The sequence below is a fragment of the Saimiri boliviensis genome, chromosome 7 (genome assembly GCF_048565385.1).
Source record: "Saimiri boliviensis isolate mSaiBol1 chromosome 7, mSaiBol1.pri, whole genome shotgun sequence".
In the NCBI taxonomy this organism is placed as follows: domain Eukaryota; kingdom Metazoa; phylum Chordata; class Mammalia; order Primates; family Cebidae; genus Saimiri; species Saimiri boliviensis.
In genome coordinates this window covers 101,504,189-101,520,605 of record NC_133455.1, presented here as the reverse complement: position 1 = coordinate 101,520,605, position 16,417 = coordinate 101,504,189, and the positions used below count along the sequence as shown (strand labels likewise).

The window sequence follows — 16,417 nt, the reverse complement described above, 5'->3', positions numbered from 1 at the left end:
CCAGGAGGCGGAGGTTGCGGTGAGCCGAGATCGCGCCATTGCACTCCAGCCTGGGTAACAAGAGTGAAACTCCGTCTCAAAAAAAAAAAAAAAAAGAAAAAAAAAGAAAAATGTCTTTTTAAGCTCTGACTCTAAAGAATCGGAAATTAGTTATCTTAGCTACTGCTTTATATATAAGATTATTCAAGAGTAAGGGGATAGAACTACCGTCTGTCAAGCCAATCAAAAAGGAATCATTTTGCCTTATATAAAAGGATTGGGAAGGAATGTGCATTTATATATTTTCTATTTTGTTTCAATAACGGTATTTACATAACATCTGAAATGATTTTCTCACAGCCACTCTCAACCCAAAAGTTGAAACGTGATGTCCACTTTATCCAAATAATTTATTAAAATAGGCAAGTACTTTCTTGTTTCCTTGTGTTTTTCTAAAAATAAGGACATCTTCTTTTATAACCGTAGTACAAATATCAAAATCAGAGAAATTTATAAAATCAAGAGATTAACATGGATGCTGTTATATATTTAATCTACAGATATTAATCAGATTTTGCTAGTTTTTTCAGGGATGTCCTATGTAGCAAAAGAAAAATTTTAGACCATCTGTTTCTTTGATCATTTGGCTAAGTGGTTTATCTATCAGTTTTCTTCCTTGTGTCAATTTACTATTTTTCCTTTTGTACATAAGTAATTTGCAGAAATATATTTTAAGAACACGTAAATAACTTTTTCTCCCACCACAACTACTATACCCAATCTACTTAAGTTAGGGAGGCTTTTCCAAAAAATTACATTTTTATTTAATACTTATTTACATAGATTTTATTATTATGATGATTGTGTTATTTTGATTATGCACTAATCAACATTGTAATTGTACTAAATCCAGAAGATTCAGGTTAGGCATTTTTAAATCCTTCACAGTCACTATATCAGGGACAAAAGATGTTTATATCACTACTGGTGAGGTTGAATTTGATCCTTTAAGGCTTCTGTGTATTCTAGGAAAGAATAAATATAAAATAGAGCTCACTATGGGAGAAGAGAGTTACAAATATGGAATGAGAGAAGTTAGAATGAATCCTGTGAAACTGGATTGGATTTTGGAAACACCAAATATGAATTCATGGTTTGTTTGTTTGTTTTTTGTTTTGTTTGTGTGTGTGTGTGTGTGTGTGACGAAGTTTCGCTCTTGTTACCCAGGCTGGAGTGCAATGGGGCAATCTCGGCTCACCGCATCCTCCGCCTCCTAGGTTCAGGCAATTCTCCTGCCTCAGCCTCCTGAGTAGCTGGGATTACAGGCACGCGCCGCCATGCCCAGCTAATTTTTTGTATTTTTTAGTAGAGACGGAGTTTCACCATGTTGACCAGGATGGTCTCTATCTCTTTTTCTTTTTTTTTTTTTTTTTTTTTTTGAGACGGAGTTTCTCTCTTGTTACCCAGGCTGGAGTGCAATGGCACGACCTTGGCTCACCGCAACCTCCGCCTCCTGGGTTCAGGCAATTCTCCTGCCTCAGCCTCCTGAGTAGCTGGGATTACAGGCATGTGCCACCACGCCCAGCTGATTTTTTGCATTTTTAATAGAGACGGGGTTTCACCATGTTGACCGGGATGGTCTCGATCTCTCGACCTCGTGATCCACCCGCCTCGGCCTCCCAAAGTGCTGGGATTACAGGCGTGAGCCACCGCATCCGGTAAATTCATGGTTTTTGATTGATAGAGGCATAGATATAGATTGTGTGAATGTTTGTGTGTTTGTGTTAAGTAACTCTCATTCCTTAGACAACCAGCAATGACATCCCAAAATCAAGAATCTCACTTAGTATTTATATCTTTGTTTCTAAATGTCATTATCCACAAAATGAATCAGAGTTCCTTTGAGAAACGGCTAATTCCAAGACTAGGAAAGTACAAACTAACTTCGTTATTTTTTTACGTCATTTAAAATTTTTGCTTTAATTTTTAATTCTAGATGACACATTTTTTTCTAGGTTTAATTATGATTACAATTATTAGTACATACTCAAAACAACATAATTATATAGAAATCTTGGTAAATCGTTCCTAAACGTAAAAAGTACAGTTTTGGAGATTTCAAGATGGTGGTGGCTGAGGGGACAACAGAGGGGCTGAGCAGAAGACCTTTACAAAGTAAAAGAAGCTGCGATACTGTGCATTCTGGCAGACGGGAGGCAGGACTACTCTGCAGCTCCAGACAGAGCAGTCTGTGCGGATTCTCGCTGTGAATTTTAGCTCCAGATGAATTGCAAGAACAAGCCAGCAGTCCCAAGAGGACCCACAGACCCTCTGAAAGAAACAGACTGCTCTTGCAGGACCTGGGAAACCACCCCCAAAACTGAGACCCTCAGCTGTGGAAGTGGGAATGAGAGACCCTCCTCTCTGGACCACACACCCCAACTGGAGAAACTAAAGGTCTGTTTGGAAGAGAAGTTTCTTTTTTTTTTTTTTTTTTTTTTTTTGAGACGGAGTTTCGCTCTTGTTACCCAGGCTGGAGTGCAATGGCGCGATCTCGGCTCACCGCAACCTCCGCCTCCCGGGCTCAGGCAATTCTCCTGCCTCAGCCTCCTGAGTAGCTGGGATTACAGGCACGTGCCACCATGCCCAGCTAATTTTTTGTATCCTTAGTAGAGACGGGGTTTCACCATGTTGACCAGGATGGTCTCGATCTCTCGACCTTGTGATCAACCCGCCTCAGCCTCCCAAAGTGCTGGGATTACAGGCTTGAGCCACCGCGCCCGGCTTGGAAGAGAAGTTTCTAACTTTACCTGGAGCTGAATCAATCTGGAGAGCCAAGTGAAATACAGGGGTAGAGGAAGCAGCAAAAAGCCCCTGGGCACTCACTGGGTCTCCAAGCAGGCCATTCCTGCCTGGCACCACAGGGATCCAGCAGGAGAGGAGCAGGGATTAAAACTACACAGGGAGGGGCCAGGCGCGGTGGCTCACGCCTGTAATCCCAACACTTTGGGAGGCCGACGCGGGTGGATCACGAGGTCGAGAGATCGAGACCATCCTGGTCAACATGCTGAAACCCCGTCTCTACTAAAAATACAAAAAATTAGCTGGGCATGGTGGCACGTGCCTGTAATCCCAGCTACTCAGGAGGCTGAGGCAGGAGAATTGCCTAAACCCAGGAGGCGGAGGTTGCGGTGAGCCGAGATCGCGCCATTGCACTCCAGCCTGGGCAACAAGAGCGAAACTCCGTCTCAAAAAAAAAAAAAAAAACTAAACAGGGAGAAGGAACTCTCTAGTAAAACTTCGTAACAATTTGAATGCAGTGAGAAGCCTCCCGGCCAGTACCTGGGGGAGAGTGCGAATCCAGTGTGCAGATTGAATAAGTAGAAGAAAGAAATTCAGAGTTATAATAGTCTTGAATTAATCCAATCCAACAAAAATAAAGAAAAAAGAATAAGAAAATATGAACAAAGTCTCCAAGAAGTCTGGGATTATGTTAAATAACCAAACCTAAGAATAATCATTGTTCCTGAGGAAGAAGATAATTCTAAAAGCTTGGAAAACGGGCTGGGCGTGGTGACTCAAGCCTGTAACAAGACCGAAACTCCGTCTCAAAAAAAAAAAGCTTGGAAAACATATTTGGGGGAATAATCAAGAAAAACTTCCCTGGCCTTGCTAAAAACCTAGACATCCAAATACCAGAAGCACAAAGAACACCCAGGAAATTCATCACAAAAAAGACTTTTGCCTAGGCACAAAGAAGTGATTGGGGCCCTATCTTCAGCCTACTCAAAAAAAAAAAAAAAAAAAAAAAAAACCACGATTATCAGCCAAGAATTTTGTAACCAGTGAAATGAAGCATCATATACGAAGGAAAAATGCAGTCTTTTTCAGACAAACAAATGCTGAGAGAATTCACCATTACCAAGCCACCACTACAAGAGCTGCTAAAAGGAGCTCTAAATCTTGAAACAAATCCTGGAAACACATCAAAACAGAATCTCTTTAAAGCATAAATCACACAGGACCCATAAAACAAAAATACAAATTAAAAAGCAAAAACAAACAAAAAAACAAAACAAAGTACCCAGGCGCCAAAGGGCATGGTGAATGCAACACTAATCACATCTCAATACTAACATCGAGTGCAAATGGCCTAAATACTCCACTTAAAAGATACAGAACCACAGAATGGATGAGAACTCCAGCCATCTGCTGCCTTCAGGAGACTCACCTAACACATAAGGACTCATATAAACTTAAAATAAAGGGGTGAAAAAAGGCATTTTATGCAAATGCACACAAAAAGCAAGCAGGGGTAGCTATTCTTATATCAGGCAAAACAAACTTTAAAGCAACAGCAGTTAAAAGAGACAAAGAGAGACATTATGTAATGGTAAAAGACCTTGTCCAACTGGAAAATATCACAATCCTAAATACATGAAGCTCCCAAATTTATAAAACACCTGACACTGGAACTCCCAAATTCATAAAATGATTACTAATAGACCTAAGAAATGAGATAGACAGCAACACAATAATAGTGGGGGACTTCAGTACAGTACTCCACTGACAGCACTGGACAGGTCAACAGGACAGAAAGCCAACAAAGAAACAATGAATTTAAACTAGACCTTGGAACAAATGGACTTAACAGACATATGTGGAACGTTTCATCCAACAACTGCAGAATACTCATTCTATTCAACAGCACGTGGAGCTTTCTCCAAGATAGACCATATAATAGGGCATAAAACAGCCTCAATACATTTATGAAAATTGAAATTATATCAAGCACTCTCTCAGACCACAGTAAAATAAAACTGGAAATCAACTCCAAAAGGAACCTTCAAAATCACACAAATACATGGAAATTAAATAACCTGCTCCTGAATGAGCATTGGGTCAAAAATGAAATCAAGATGGAAATTTAAAAAATTCGTTGAGCCGGGCACGGTGGCTCAAGCCTGTAATCCCAGCACTTTGGGAGGCCGAGGCGGGTGGATCACGAGGTCAGGAGATCGAGACCATCCTGGTCAACATGGTGAAACCCCGTCTCTACTAAAAATACAAAAAATTAGCTGGGCATGGTGGTGCGTGCCTCTAATCCCAGGTACTCAGGAGGCTGAGGCAGGAGAATTGCCTGAACCCAGGAGGCGGAGGTTGCGGTGAGCCGAGATCGTGCCATTGCACTCCAGCCTGGGTAACAAGAGCGAAACTCCGTCTCAAAAAAAAAAAAAAATTCTTCAAATTCAACAATAATGATACAACCTATCAAAACTCTGGGACTCAGCAAAGGTGGTGCTAAGAAGAAAGTTCACAGCCCTAAAGGCCTACATCAAAAATACTGCAAGAGCACAAACTGACACTCGAAGGTCACACCTCAAGGAACTAGAGAAACAAGAACAAACCAAACCCAAACCCAGCAGAAGAAAGGAAATGAGCAAGATTAGAGCAGAACTAAATAAAATGGAAACAAAAAAATACAAAAGATAAATGAAAGAGAAAAGTGGTTCTTTGAAAAGATCAATAAAATTGATAGACCATTGGCAAGATTAACCAGGAAAAGAAGGGAAAAAATCCAAATAACCTCACTAAGAAACAAAACAGGAGATATTAAAACAGACACCACTGAAATATAAATCATCATTCAAGGCTACTATGAGCCCCTTTATGCACATAAACTAGAAAACCTGTAAGAAATGGATAAATTCCTGGAAAAATGCAATGCTCCTAGCTTAAATCAAGAAGAATTAAATCCCCTAAACAGACCAATAACAAGCAGCGAGATTGAAATCATAATTTAAAAATTAGCAACAAGTAAGTCCAGGACCAGAGAGATTCACAGCAGAATTCTACCAGACATTCAAAGAAGAATTGGTACCAATCCTTTTGACACTGTTCTACAAGATAGAGAAAGAAGGAACCCTCCCTAATTCATTCCGTAAAGCCAGCATCACCCTAATACAAAAATCAGGAAAGGACATAACCAAAAAAGAAAACTACAGACTGACATCCTTGATGAACACAGATGCTAAAATTCTTTTTTTTTTTTTTTTTTTTTTTTGAGACCGAGTTTCACTCTTGTTACCCAGGCTGGAGTGCAATGGCGCGATCTCGGCTCACCGCAACCTCCGCCTCCTGGGTTCAGACAATTCTCCTGCCTCAGCCTCCTGAGTAGCTGGGATTACAGGCACACGCCACCATGCCCAGCTAATTTTTTGTATTTTTAGTAGAGACGGGGTTTCACCAAGTTGACCAGGATGGTCTCGATCTCTTGACCTCATGATCCACCCGCCTCGGCCTCCCAAAGTGCTGGGATTACAGGCTTGAGCCACCGCGCCCGGCCTGATGCTAAAATTCTTAACAAAATACTAGCTAACCAAATCCAACAACATATCAAAATGATAATCCACCATGATCAAGTGGGTTTTATACGAGGGATACAGGCATGGTTTAACATACACAAGTCCATAAATGTGATACATTCACTGGGCATGGTGGCTCATGCCTGCAATCCCAGCACTTTGGGAGGTCAAGGTGGGTGGATCACTTGAGGCCAGAAATTTGAGATCAGCCTGGCCAACATGGTGAAACATGGCCAACATGGTGAAACCTCATCTCTACTAAAAATCCAAAAATTAACCAGTCATGGTGACATACGCCTGTAATCCCAGCTATTTGAGAGGCTGATGCACAAGAATCACTTGAACCCTGGAGTCAGAGATTGCAGCGAGTTCAGTCGGGGCAACAGAGTGAGACTCTGTCTAAATAAATAAATAAATAGTGATATATCACATAAACAGAATTCAAAACAAAAACCACATGATCATTTCAATAGATGAAGAAAAAGCATTGGACAAAATTCGGCATTACTTTATAATTAAAACTATCAGCAAAATTGGCGTACAAGAGACATACCTTAATATAACAAAAGCCGTCTATGACAAACCCACAGCCAACATAATACTAAATGGAGAAAAGTTGAAAATATTCTCTCTGAGGACTGGAACAAGACAAGGATGCTCACTCTCACCACTGCTCTTCAACATAGTACTAGAAATCCAAGCCAGAGCAATCACACAAGAGAAAGAAGTAAAGGGCATCCAAATCAGTAATGAGGAAGTCAAACTGTCACTGTTTGCTGATGATATGATTGTTGACCTTGAAAACCCTAAGGACTCCTCCAGAAAACTCCTAGAACTGATAAAACAATTCAGCAACGTTTCTGGATACGAGATTAATGTACACAAGTCAGTAGCTCTTCTATACACCAACAGTGACCAAGTGAAGAATTGAATCAAGAACTCAACCCCTTTTACAATCGCTGAAAAAAAATATTTAGGTATATACTTAACCAAGGAGGAGAGAGCCCTCTACCAGTAAAACTACAAATCACTGCTAAAAGAAATCACAGAGCACACAAACAAGTGGAAACACATCCCATGCTCATGGATAGGTAGAATCGATATTGTGAAAATGAGCTTACTGCCAAAAATCTACAAATTCAATGCGATTCCCATCAAAATACCACCATCATTCTTCACAGAATTAGAAAAAAACAATTCCAGTATTCATATGGACCCAAAAAAGAGCCTGCATAGTCAAAGCAAGACTAAGCAAAAAGAATAAATTTGGATGCATCATACTGCCTGATTTCAAACTATACTATAAGGGCATAGTCGCCAAAACAGTGTGGTGTTGGTATCAAACTAGGCATGTGGACCAGTGGAACAGAATAGAAAACCCAGAAATAAACCCAAATACGTACAGCCAACTGATCTTTAACAAAACAAACAAAAACATAAAATGTAGAAAGGACACCCTTTTCAACAAATGGTGCTGGGATAATTGGCTAGCCCCAAGTAGGATGATAAAACTGGATCCTCATCTCTCACCTTATACAAAAATCAACCCAAGATGGATTAAGAACTTAAACCTAAGGCTGGAAACTATAGCCAAGTGCAGTGGCTCATGCCTGTAATCCCAGCACTTTGGGAGGCCAAGGCAGGTGGATCGCCTGAGGTTAGGGGTTCGAGACCAGCCTGGCTGACATGGTAAATTCCTGTCTCTACTAAAAAAAAAAAAAAGAAAAAGAAACACAAAAATTAGCTGGGTATGGTGGTGGGTGCCCATAATCCCAGCTGCTAGGTAGGCTGAGGCAGGAAAATCACTTGAACCTGGGAAGCAGAGGTTGCAGTGAGCCGAGATCATGTCATTGTACCCCAGCCTGGGCAACAAGAGCAAACTCTATCTCAAATTTTAAAATAAGGCCCTGAAACTATAAAAATTCTAGAAGATGACATTGCAAAAACCCTTCTAGGCATTGGTTTAAGCAAGGATTTTATGACCAAGAACCCAAAAGCAAATGCAATAAAACAAAGACAAACAGCTGGGACCTAATTAAACTAAAGAGTTTTTGCATGGCCAAAAAAAAAAACAGCAGAGTAAACAGACGCCTCACAGAGTGGGAAAAAAATCTTCACAATCTACAACATCTGAGAAAGGACTAATGTCCAGAATCTACAACAAACTCAAACAAATCAATAAGAAAAAAAAATCCCGTAAAAAAGTGGGCTAAGGACATGAATACGCAATTCTCAAAAGAAGATATACAAATGACCAACAAACATGAAAAAATCCTTAACATCCCTAACCATCAGGGAAATGCAGATCAAAACCGCAATGCGATATTACCTCACTCCTCAAGAATGGCCATAATCAAAAAACAGTAGATGTTGGCATGGATGAGGTGAACAGGGAACACTTTTACACTGCTGGTGGGAATGTAAACCAGTATGCTAGTTTACAGCCACTATGGAAACAGTGTGGAGATTGCTTAAAGAACTAAAAGGAGAACTACCATTTGATCCAGCAATCCCACTACTGGTTATCTACCCAGACAGAAAGAATTCATTATTCAAAAAAGATACTTCCACACACATGTTTATAACAGCATAATTCACAATTGCAAAATCATGGAACTAACCCAAATGTCCATGAATTGATGAGAAGATAAGTAAACTGTGATATGGATATATATACAATACAAAGAAATATATATATATAATGGAATATTATGCAGCCATAAAAAGGAATGAGTTAACAGCATTTGCAATGACCTGGACTATTACTCTATGTAAAGTAACTCAGGAATGGAAATCAAACATCATATGTTCTCACTGATAGGTGGGAGCTAAGCTACGAGGACGCAAAGGCATAAGAATGATACAATGATACCCACCAAGGTAACCTCCCCCTGTGCTTCCAGGTATTTCTGTTTCTCCACCTTATCCTGGCATGATGCACCCACCTTTGGTGCCTCCACCAGGACCTGCTCACCCCCAACCTGGGGCTTTTCCCACCAGCTCCCTTGCTGAACTCTGGGTTGTTTTTTTTTTTTTTTTTTTTTGAGACGGAGTTTCGCTCTTGTTACCCAGGCTGGAGTGCAATGGCGCGATCTCGGCCCACCGCAACCTCCGCCTCCTGGGTTCAGGCAATTCTCCTGCCTCAGCCTCCTGAGTAGCTGGGATTACAGGCATGCACCACCATGCCCAGCTAGTTTTTTGTATTTTTAGTAGAGACGGGGTTTCACCATGTTGACCAGGATGGTCTCAATCTTTCGACCTCGTGATCCACCCGCCTCGGCCCCCCAAAGTGCTGGGATTACAGGCTTGAGCCACCGCGCCCGGCCTACTCTGGGGTTTTAAGTGCTCCACCTAACTTGATTCAGCAACCCGAGGCAGATACACAAGTGCAGACACCACTGAGAAGAAAGCCACAGTAGCCATCAGTGCCAAGCCACAGATCACTAATCCCAAGGCAGAGATTACTTGATTGGTGCCCACTACTCTTAGAGTACACAGGGAAAATAAGAGGGTTACTGCTGCTCCCCAAAGAAAGCCAGAGGAGGATTCTGCTGTGCCTCTTGCCAAAGCAGCACCCCCAAAGCTGATCCTTCTGTTTCTGTCTCAGTACAAACTAAGGACGATGTTTATGAGGCTTTCATGAAATAGACGGAAGGGCCCCTGTGACCATTTTTATTGCTAGAAGGTGCTTCTGTGCACAACGGTGTCCACGAAGAAAGAAGTTCTCATTAAACTTAAATAACAGAGCTACTTCCATTGCTGGGATAGTTTATAATTTTAGTTCAAGGAATATCCTAAAGTTTAGCCTTGTTCAGAATTTACTGCATTTAAGAGAGGGTATTTGATTCAGAATAAACTGGTTATTGAAGCACTGCTGTTCACATCCTTCCCTTTCACACCATCATTTTCATGCCATTTCTGCCCCTTCTCCAGTTCTTTGGAAATCTGTGATCAGGGATTCTTTGTTACCTATTTCTTTTGACTCTCTTCTTGTGTGCTGTGGGCACCAGAGTAGAGATTCCTGAAAATCCACTTTATTTCATCTTACCTTTTATGTTTGAATCATTTTTTAACATTGTTCTGCAAATATTTTGTAATATTTAACATCTATATGAGAGGATACATATACAAAGCAGGATATGTATCAAATAATTGATATATGTGATATATGATATATTTGATTAAATAGTTTTAATCAAGTAATTGTACATTTTTCTCCAAAATGTTGATGTATGGGAGGAAAACGTACAAGTATTTAATTAAAATTATTTGTCACTGACCTAAAGTGTTTTATGGGGAAAATAAATAAATATTCTACACCAAAAAGTGCAATTTTATTAAAAAGTCTCCCTCGACAGATTAGACTTTAAAAAAATATAGTGTATATTCAAAATAAAAAGTAGATACAGTATGTATTCAAAATTGAGTGTTATCTATCATTATAGTCTACAGGCTTCAACATAAATTCCATCATAATTTTTATAGATCAAGATACTAATAAATCTTATGCAAAAAAAATAATGAAAATGGGAATGGAGGAAGATTTGTTATAGCAATGCCATTTAATTTGTTGAATTTCTTTTGAATTATATACCAAAAATCACATGATAAATTATTACTAATGATTATAACTGATCACTCAGCTAAGTAATGGATATTCCTTCAATTTTACTGAAAGCAAAGAAATGGAAACATTCTAACTTTCAAATATATTTATCATCTAATCAAGATAATTATTTTTCCAAACATGTACCACTATTTTATTTTATTTTACTTTATTTGACACACTGGAGTTTTCTACAGTGCAGGAAAGTGCATTAAAAAAAAATCTGGCTGGGCGCAGTGGCTCACACCTGTAACCCCAGCACTTTGGGAGGCCGAGGCAGGCGGATCACGACGTTAAGAGATCGAGACCATCCTGGCCAACATGGTGAAACCTTGCCTCTACTAAAAATGCAAAAATTAACCTGGGAGTGGTGGCATGCACCTGTAGTCCCAGCTACTCAGGAGGCTGAGGCAGGAGAATTGCTTGAACCCAGGAGGCGGAGGTTGCAGTGAGCCAAGATCACGCCACTGCACTCCAGCCTGGTGCCTGGCGACAGAGCAAGTCTCTGTCTCAAAAAAAAAAAATGAGAAGGAAATACATGTCTTTCTTCTGCAAAGTAGTGGAGAGCAATATGGTAGCTTGCAAGGGAGAAATTTTTGTAAAATACACATGAAATTGAAGATTGAACATTCTTTCCCTTTAAGCTATTCTTGCCAAAACAACCTTTGGAAACTCTCACTGTATCACTGTAGATACAGGTACTCGAGTCTGAAAACTACTGAACTAAGTGTTATTTGAAGTCCTTTTTGAACTCTAACATTTTTACAATATATCCATGTAAGAAAATTACACTTGTGGCCGGGCGCGGTGGCTCAAGCCTGTAATCCCAGCACTTTGGGAGGCCGAGGCGGGTGGATCACGAGGTCGAGAGATCGAGACCATCCCGGTCAACATAGTGAAACCCCGTCTCTACTAAAAATACAAAAAAAAAATTAGCTGGGCATGGTGGCGCGTGCCTGTAATCCCAGATACTCAGGAGGCTGAGGCCGGAGAATTGCCCGAACCCAGGAGGCGGAGGTTGCGGTGAGCCGAGATCGCGCCATTGCACTCCAGCCTGGGTAACAAGAGCAAAACTCCGTCTAAAAAAAAAAAAAAAAAAAAAAAAAAGAAAATTACACTTGTATACACTAAAAATTTAAAAAAAATTAAAAAATAAAAAAAAGTTGGCCGGGCGCGGTGGCTCAAGCCTGTAATCCCAGCACTTTGGGAGGCCGAGGCGGGTGGATCACGAGGTCAAGAGATCGAGACCAACCTGGTCAACATGGTGAAACCCCGTCTCTACTAAAAAAAAATACAAAAAATCAGCTGGGCATGGTGGTACGTGCCTGTAGTCCCAGCTACTCAGGAGGCTGAGGCAGGAGAATTGCCTGAACCCGGGAGGCGGAGGTTGCGGTGAGCCGAGATCGAGCCATTGCACTCCAGCCTGGGTAACAAGAGCAAAACTCTGTCTCAAAAAAAATAAAAATAAAAATAAAAAAATAAAAATAAAAAAATAAAAAAAAAGTAAACTGCAGGAAGTTTGATACAGTGCAACTTTTCCCAACCATTGGTTCACAGATCACTGCAGCTTATTATGTTAGTAAAAGATATTCACATCAGTAAATGAGGCAACAGGATATTTCATTTTGACAAACAATGATGAAATAATTATTAAAATAGTATATGCTTAAAACAGTATTAGTTTGAGAGTGTCGGTCAGATGCAGTGGCTCACACCCTTAATCCCAGCACCTTGGAAGGCTGAGGCAGGAAGGTCACTTGAGGCCAGTAAGTTGAGAACAGCCTGGGCCTCATAGCAAGACCCCATTGCTACACACACAAAAAAAGAAAAGACAGAGAAAGAGAATCTTTCAGTGGGCATAAACAGCAGTTTGGAAGAAAGGGCCTGTGATGGAATTCATGTGGCACATAGTTAACAGTGACAAAAAGTTAGCTATTACTATTATTATTATTTGTATTATTTAAATATGGTAAAAATCATTCTAGATACCAAAATTTGAAATTACAACCATTAGATATGGGAGTTTTCACTATAGATGTCCCTGTATTTTCTATAACTTGATTTAGTTTGCACAGATTTAGACATAGTGAAATATGATTTACAAATGGTTTCTGCAGAAAACCAAATATCACATATTCTCACTTATACATAGGAGCTAAATCTTGGGTACACACAGACATAAAGATGGGAACAATAGACACTAGTGACCCCAAAAGGAGGGAAGTAGGGAGGGGGAAAAGAGTGAAAGTTTTCCAATTAAGTACTATGTTCTCTACCTGAGTGGCAGGATCAGTAGAAAGTCCAAACCTCAGCATCATGCAATATACCCTTGTAACAAATTTGCATGAGTCTTCTAAAATACAAATGGAAATCAAAAAGCAAAACAAAAATAAAAATAGTTTGTAGATTGTATTAAAGGGAAAATATCATAATCACAACAGATTAGTGAATGAAGATCGTAATGTTTTTTAAAGTCTATAAGGACACATTCACAAACCTGCTTTGATAGTTGTAAAAAACATATTATGTCCAATACATAAGAAATATGTCTCTTTATTAAGAAAACATAACTTTCATCCAAGCTCGTTTTTCTTGGTTAAAAAAAAAAGAAAACATGGCCGGGCGTGGTGGCTCACGCTTGTAATCCCAGCACTTTGGGAGGCCGAGGCGAGCGGATCACAAGGTCAAGAGATCGAGACCATCCTGGCCAACATGGTGAAACCCCGTATCTACTAAAAAATACAAAAATTAGCTGGGCATGGTGGTGCGTGCCTGTAATCCCAGCTACTCGGGAGACTGAGGCAGGAGAATTGCTTGAACCCAGGAGGCGGAGATTGCAGTTAGCTGAGATTGCGCCACTGCACTCCAGCCTGGCTCCTGGCGACAGAACAAGACTCTGTCTCAAAAAAAAAAAAAAAGAAAAAGAAAACATAACTTTTGTTGGAATCAACTATTTAAAGAGAATATACGCATCAATGATAGACTGGAAAAGAAAATGTACGTATACACCATGGCATAATACTATGCAGCCATAAAAAGGAATGAGATCATGTCCTTTGCAGGGATGAAGTTGGAAACCATCATTCTCAGCAAACTAACACAGGAACAGAAAACCACACACTGCATGTTCTCACTCATAAGTAGGAATTGAACAATGAGATCACATGGACACAGGGAGGGGAACATCACATACCAGGGCCTGTTGGGGGGTGGAGGGGGAGGGGAGGGGACCTGGAGGATGGGTCAATAGGTGCAGAAAGCCCCCAGAGCACACAAACACCTTCGTAACCACCCTGCGCATTCTACACATGTATTCGGGAGCTTAAAGTCAAATAATTGTTTTAAAAGGTGGGGGGGACATATATGAGCTAATAATGATAGTATATTAACTTGAGATCCTATCTCAAGTTAATATAACCTAAGTTAATATTACTTGCATTATAACCCCAGCAAGTAATTTGTTTCCAGGTTAAATACTTGAAGAGTGTGTCAACAGTAGGTATGTTGTATCTCTGAACGGAATTATCACCTGCTTTTTAACAATTGTAGTAGTAATACCAGAGGATTTTATACTTTCCTTATTTCATATATAAGACTTCTGCAATTTTGGCAGTTGTCTTAGCTGAGGGTATCTAGAAGGAACTGGAAAGAACAGGTATGAATACCTGACATCTTTAGTCTCAAGATACTAGGACTGTTTATACCACCTAAAGTGATAAGCATTTTCGGTGCAATCCCATCAAAATTCCAGTGACTACTCTGTTTCTCCCATTTGACAGATAGTCAGTTTTCTCATGTAGCGCCAGCCATCTTCCTGAGACACCAGAGTGAATATGACGGCTGGAGTAAATGGATTTGGCCGTATTAGGTGCCTGGTCATCAGGGCTGATTTTAATTCTGGCAAAGTGGATATTGTTACCACCGGTGACCCTTTCGTTGACCTCAGCTACCTGGACTACTATGTTCCACTACAATCATGTTCCACTATGATCCCACCCATGGCAAATTCCCTGGTACCATCAAGGCTGAGAATGAGAAGCTCGTCATCAATGGAAATCCCATCACTATCTTCCAGGAGTGAGAGCTCACCAAAACCAAATGGAATGATGCTGGTACTAATTATGTCATGGAGTCCACTGGCATCTTCACTACCTTGAAGAAGGCTAGAGCTCATCTGGAAAGAAGAGTCAAAATGTTCATCATCTCCGCCCCCTCTGCAGATGTCACCATGTTTGTGACACACATGAACCATAAGTATGAAAACAACCTCACAATCATCAGCAATGACTCCTGCACCACCAACTACTTAGATCTCCTGGCCGAGGTCATTCAGGACAACTTTGGCATCAGGAAGGGACTCAGGACCACAGTCCACACCGTCGCTGCCACCTAGAAGATTGTGGATGACCCTTCCAGGAAACTGTGGCATGACAGCCACGGGGCTTTCCAGAACACCATTCCTGCATCTACTGGAGCTGCCTAGGAAATGGGCAATGAGAGGGCAAGATCATGCCTAAGCCCAAGGGGAAGCTCCCTGGCACAGTCTTCTGTGCTGCCGGCACCACTCTGTTGGTTGTGAACCTGACCTCCTGTCCCGAGAAACCTGCCAGATGGTGAGGCAGGCATCCAAGGACCCCCTCAAGGGCATCCTGGGCTACACTGAGCACCAGGTTGTCTCTTCAGACTTTAACAGCAATACCCACTCTTCCACCTTTGATGCTGGGGCTGGCATTGCATTCAATAACCACTCTGTCAAGCTTATTTCCTGGTATGACAGTGAATTTGTCTACAGTAATGAGGTAATGGACCTCATCGTACACATGGCCTCTAAGGAGTAAAAGCCCTCGATCACACAACACCTGGGAGAGCAGAAGAGGAAGAGAGGGACCGTCAGCTGCTGGGGAGTCCCTGCTACACTCCGTGCCCCCACCACATACACACACAGAATCTTCTCTCCTCACAATTTCCAGACCCTCTGAAGAAGGAGGGACCTGGGGAGCCCCACCTTGTCTTTTACCATCAATAAAGTCCCCCGTACTCAGCCAAAAAAATTATATTTTTCGTAGAAATAGAAAAAACAATTCTAAAATTGGTGTGAAATCACAAAATACTTCAAGTAGTCAAAACAATATTGAGGAAAACAAAGTTGAAGGGATCATACTTCCTCATCTCAAATTATATCACAAAATAGGCGTAACGAAGCAGTGTGAAAACAGACATATAACAGACATACAGGCGGGGCGTGATGGCTCACGCCTGTAATCCCAGCACTTTGGGAGGCCAAGATGGCTGGATCACCTGAGGTCAGGAGTTCAAAACCAGCCAACATGGTGAAACCCCATCTCTATCTACTAAAATTACAAAAATTTGCCAGGTATGGTGGCATGTGCCTGTAATCCCAGCTACTCAGGAGGCTGAGGCAGGAGAATTGCCTGAGCCCAGGAGGCGGAGGTTGCGGTGAGCCGAG

At 41.0% G+C, this 16,417-nt stretch overlaps 1 pseudogene; it reads left to right on the top strand.

Annotated features, from left to right (window-relative positions):
* Positions 1 to 14,783: 14,783 nt before the first annotated feature.
* Positions 14,784 to 15,788, top strand: LOC141585218 (glyceraldehyde-3-phosphate dehydrogenase pseudogene; annotated as a pseudogene).
* Positions 15,789 to 16,417: the final 629 nt, after the last annotated feature.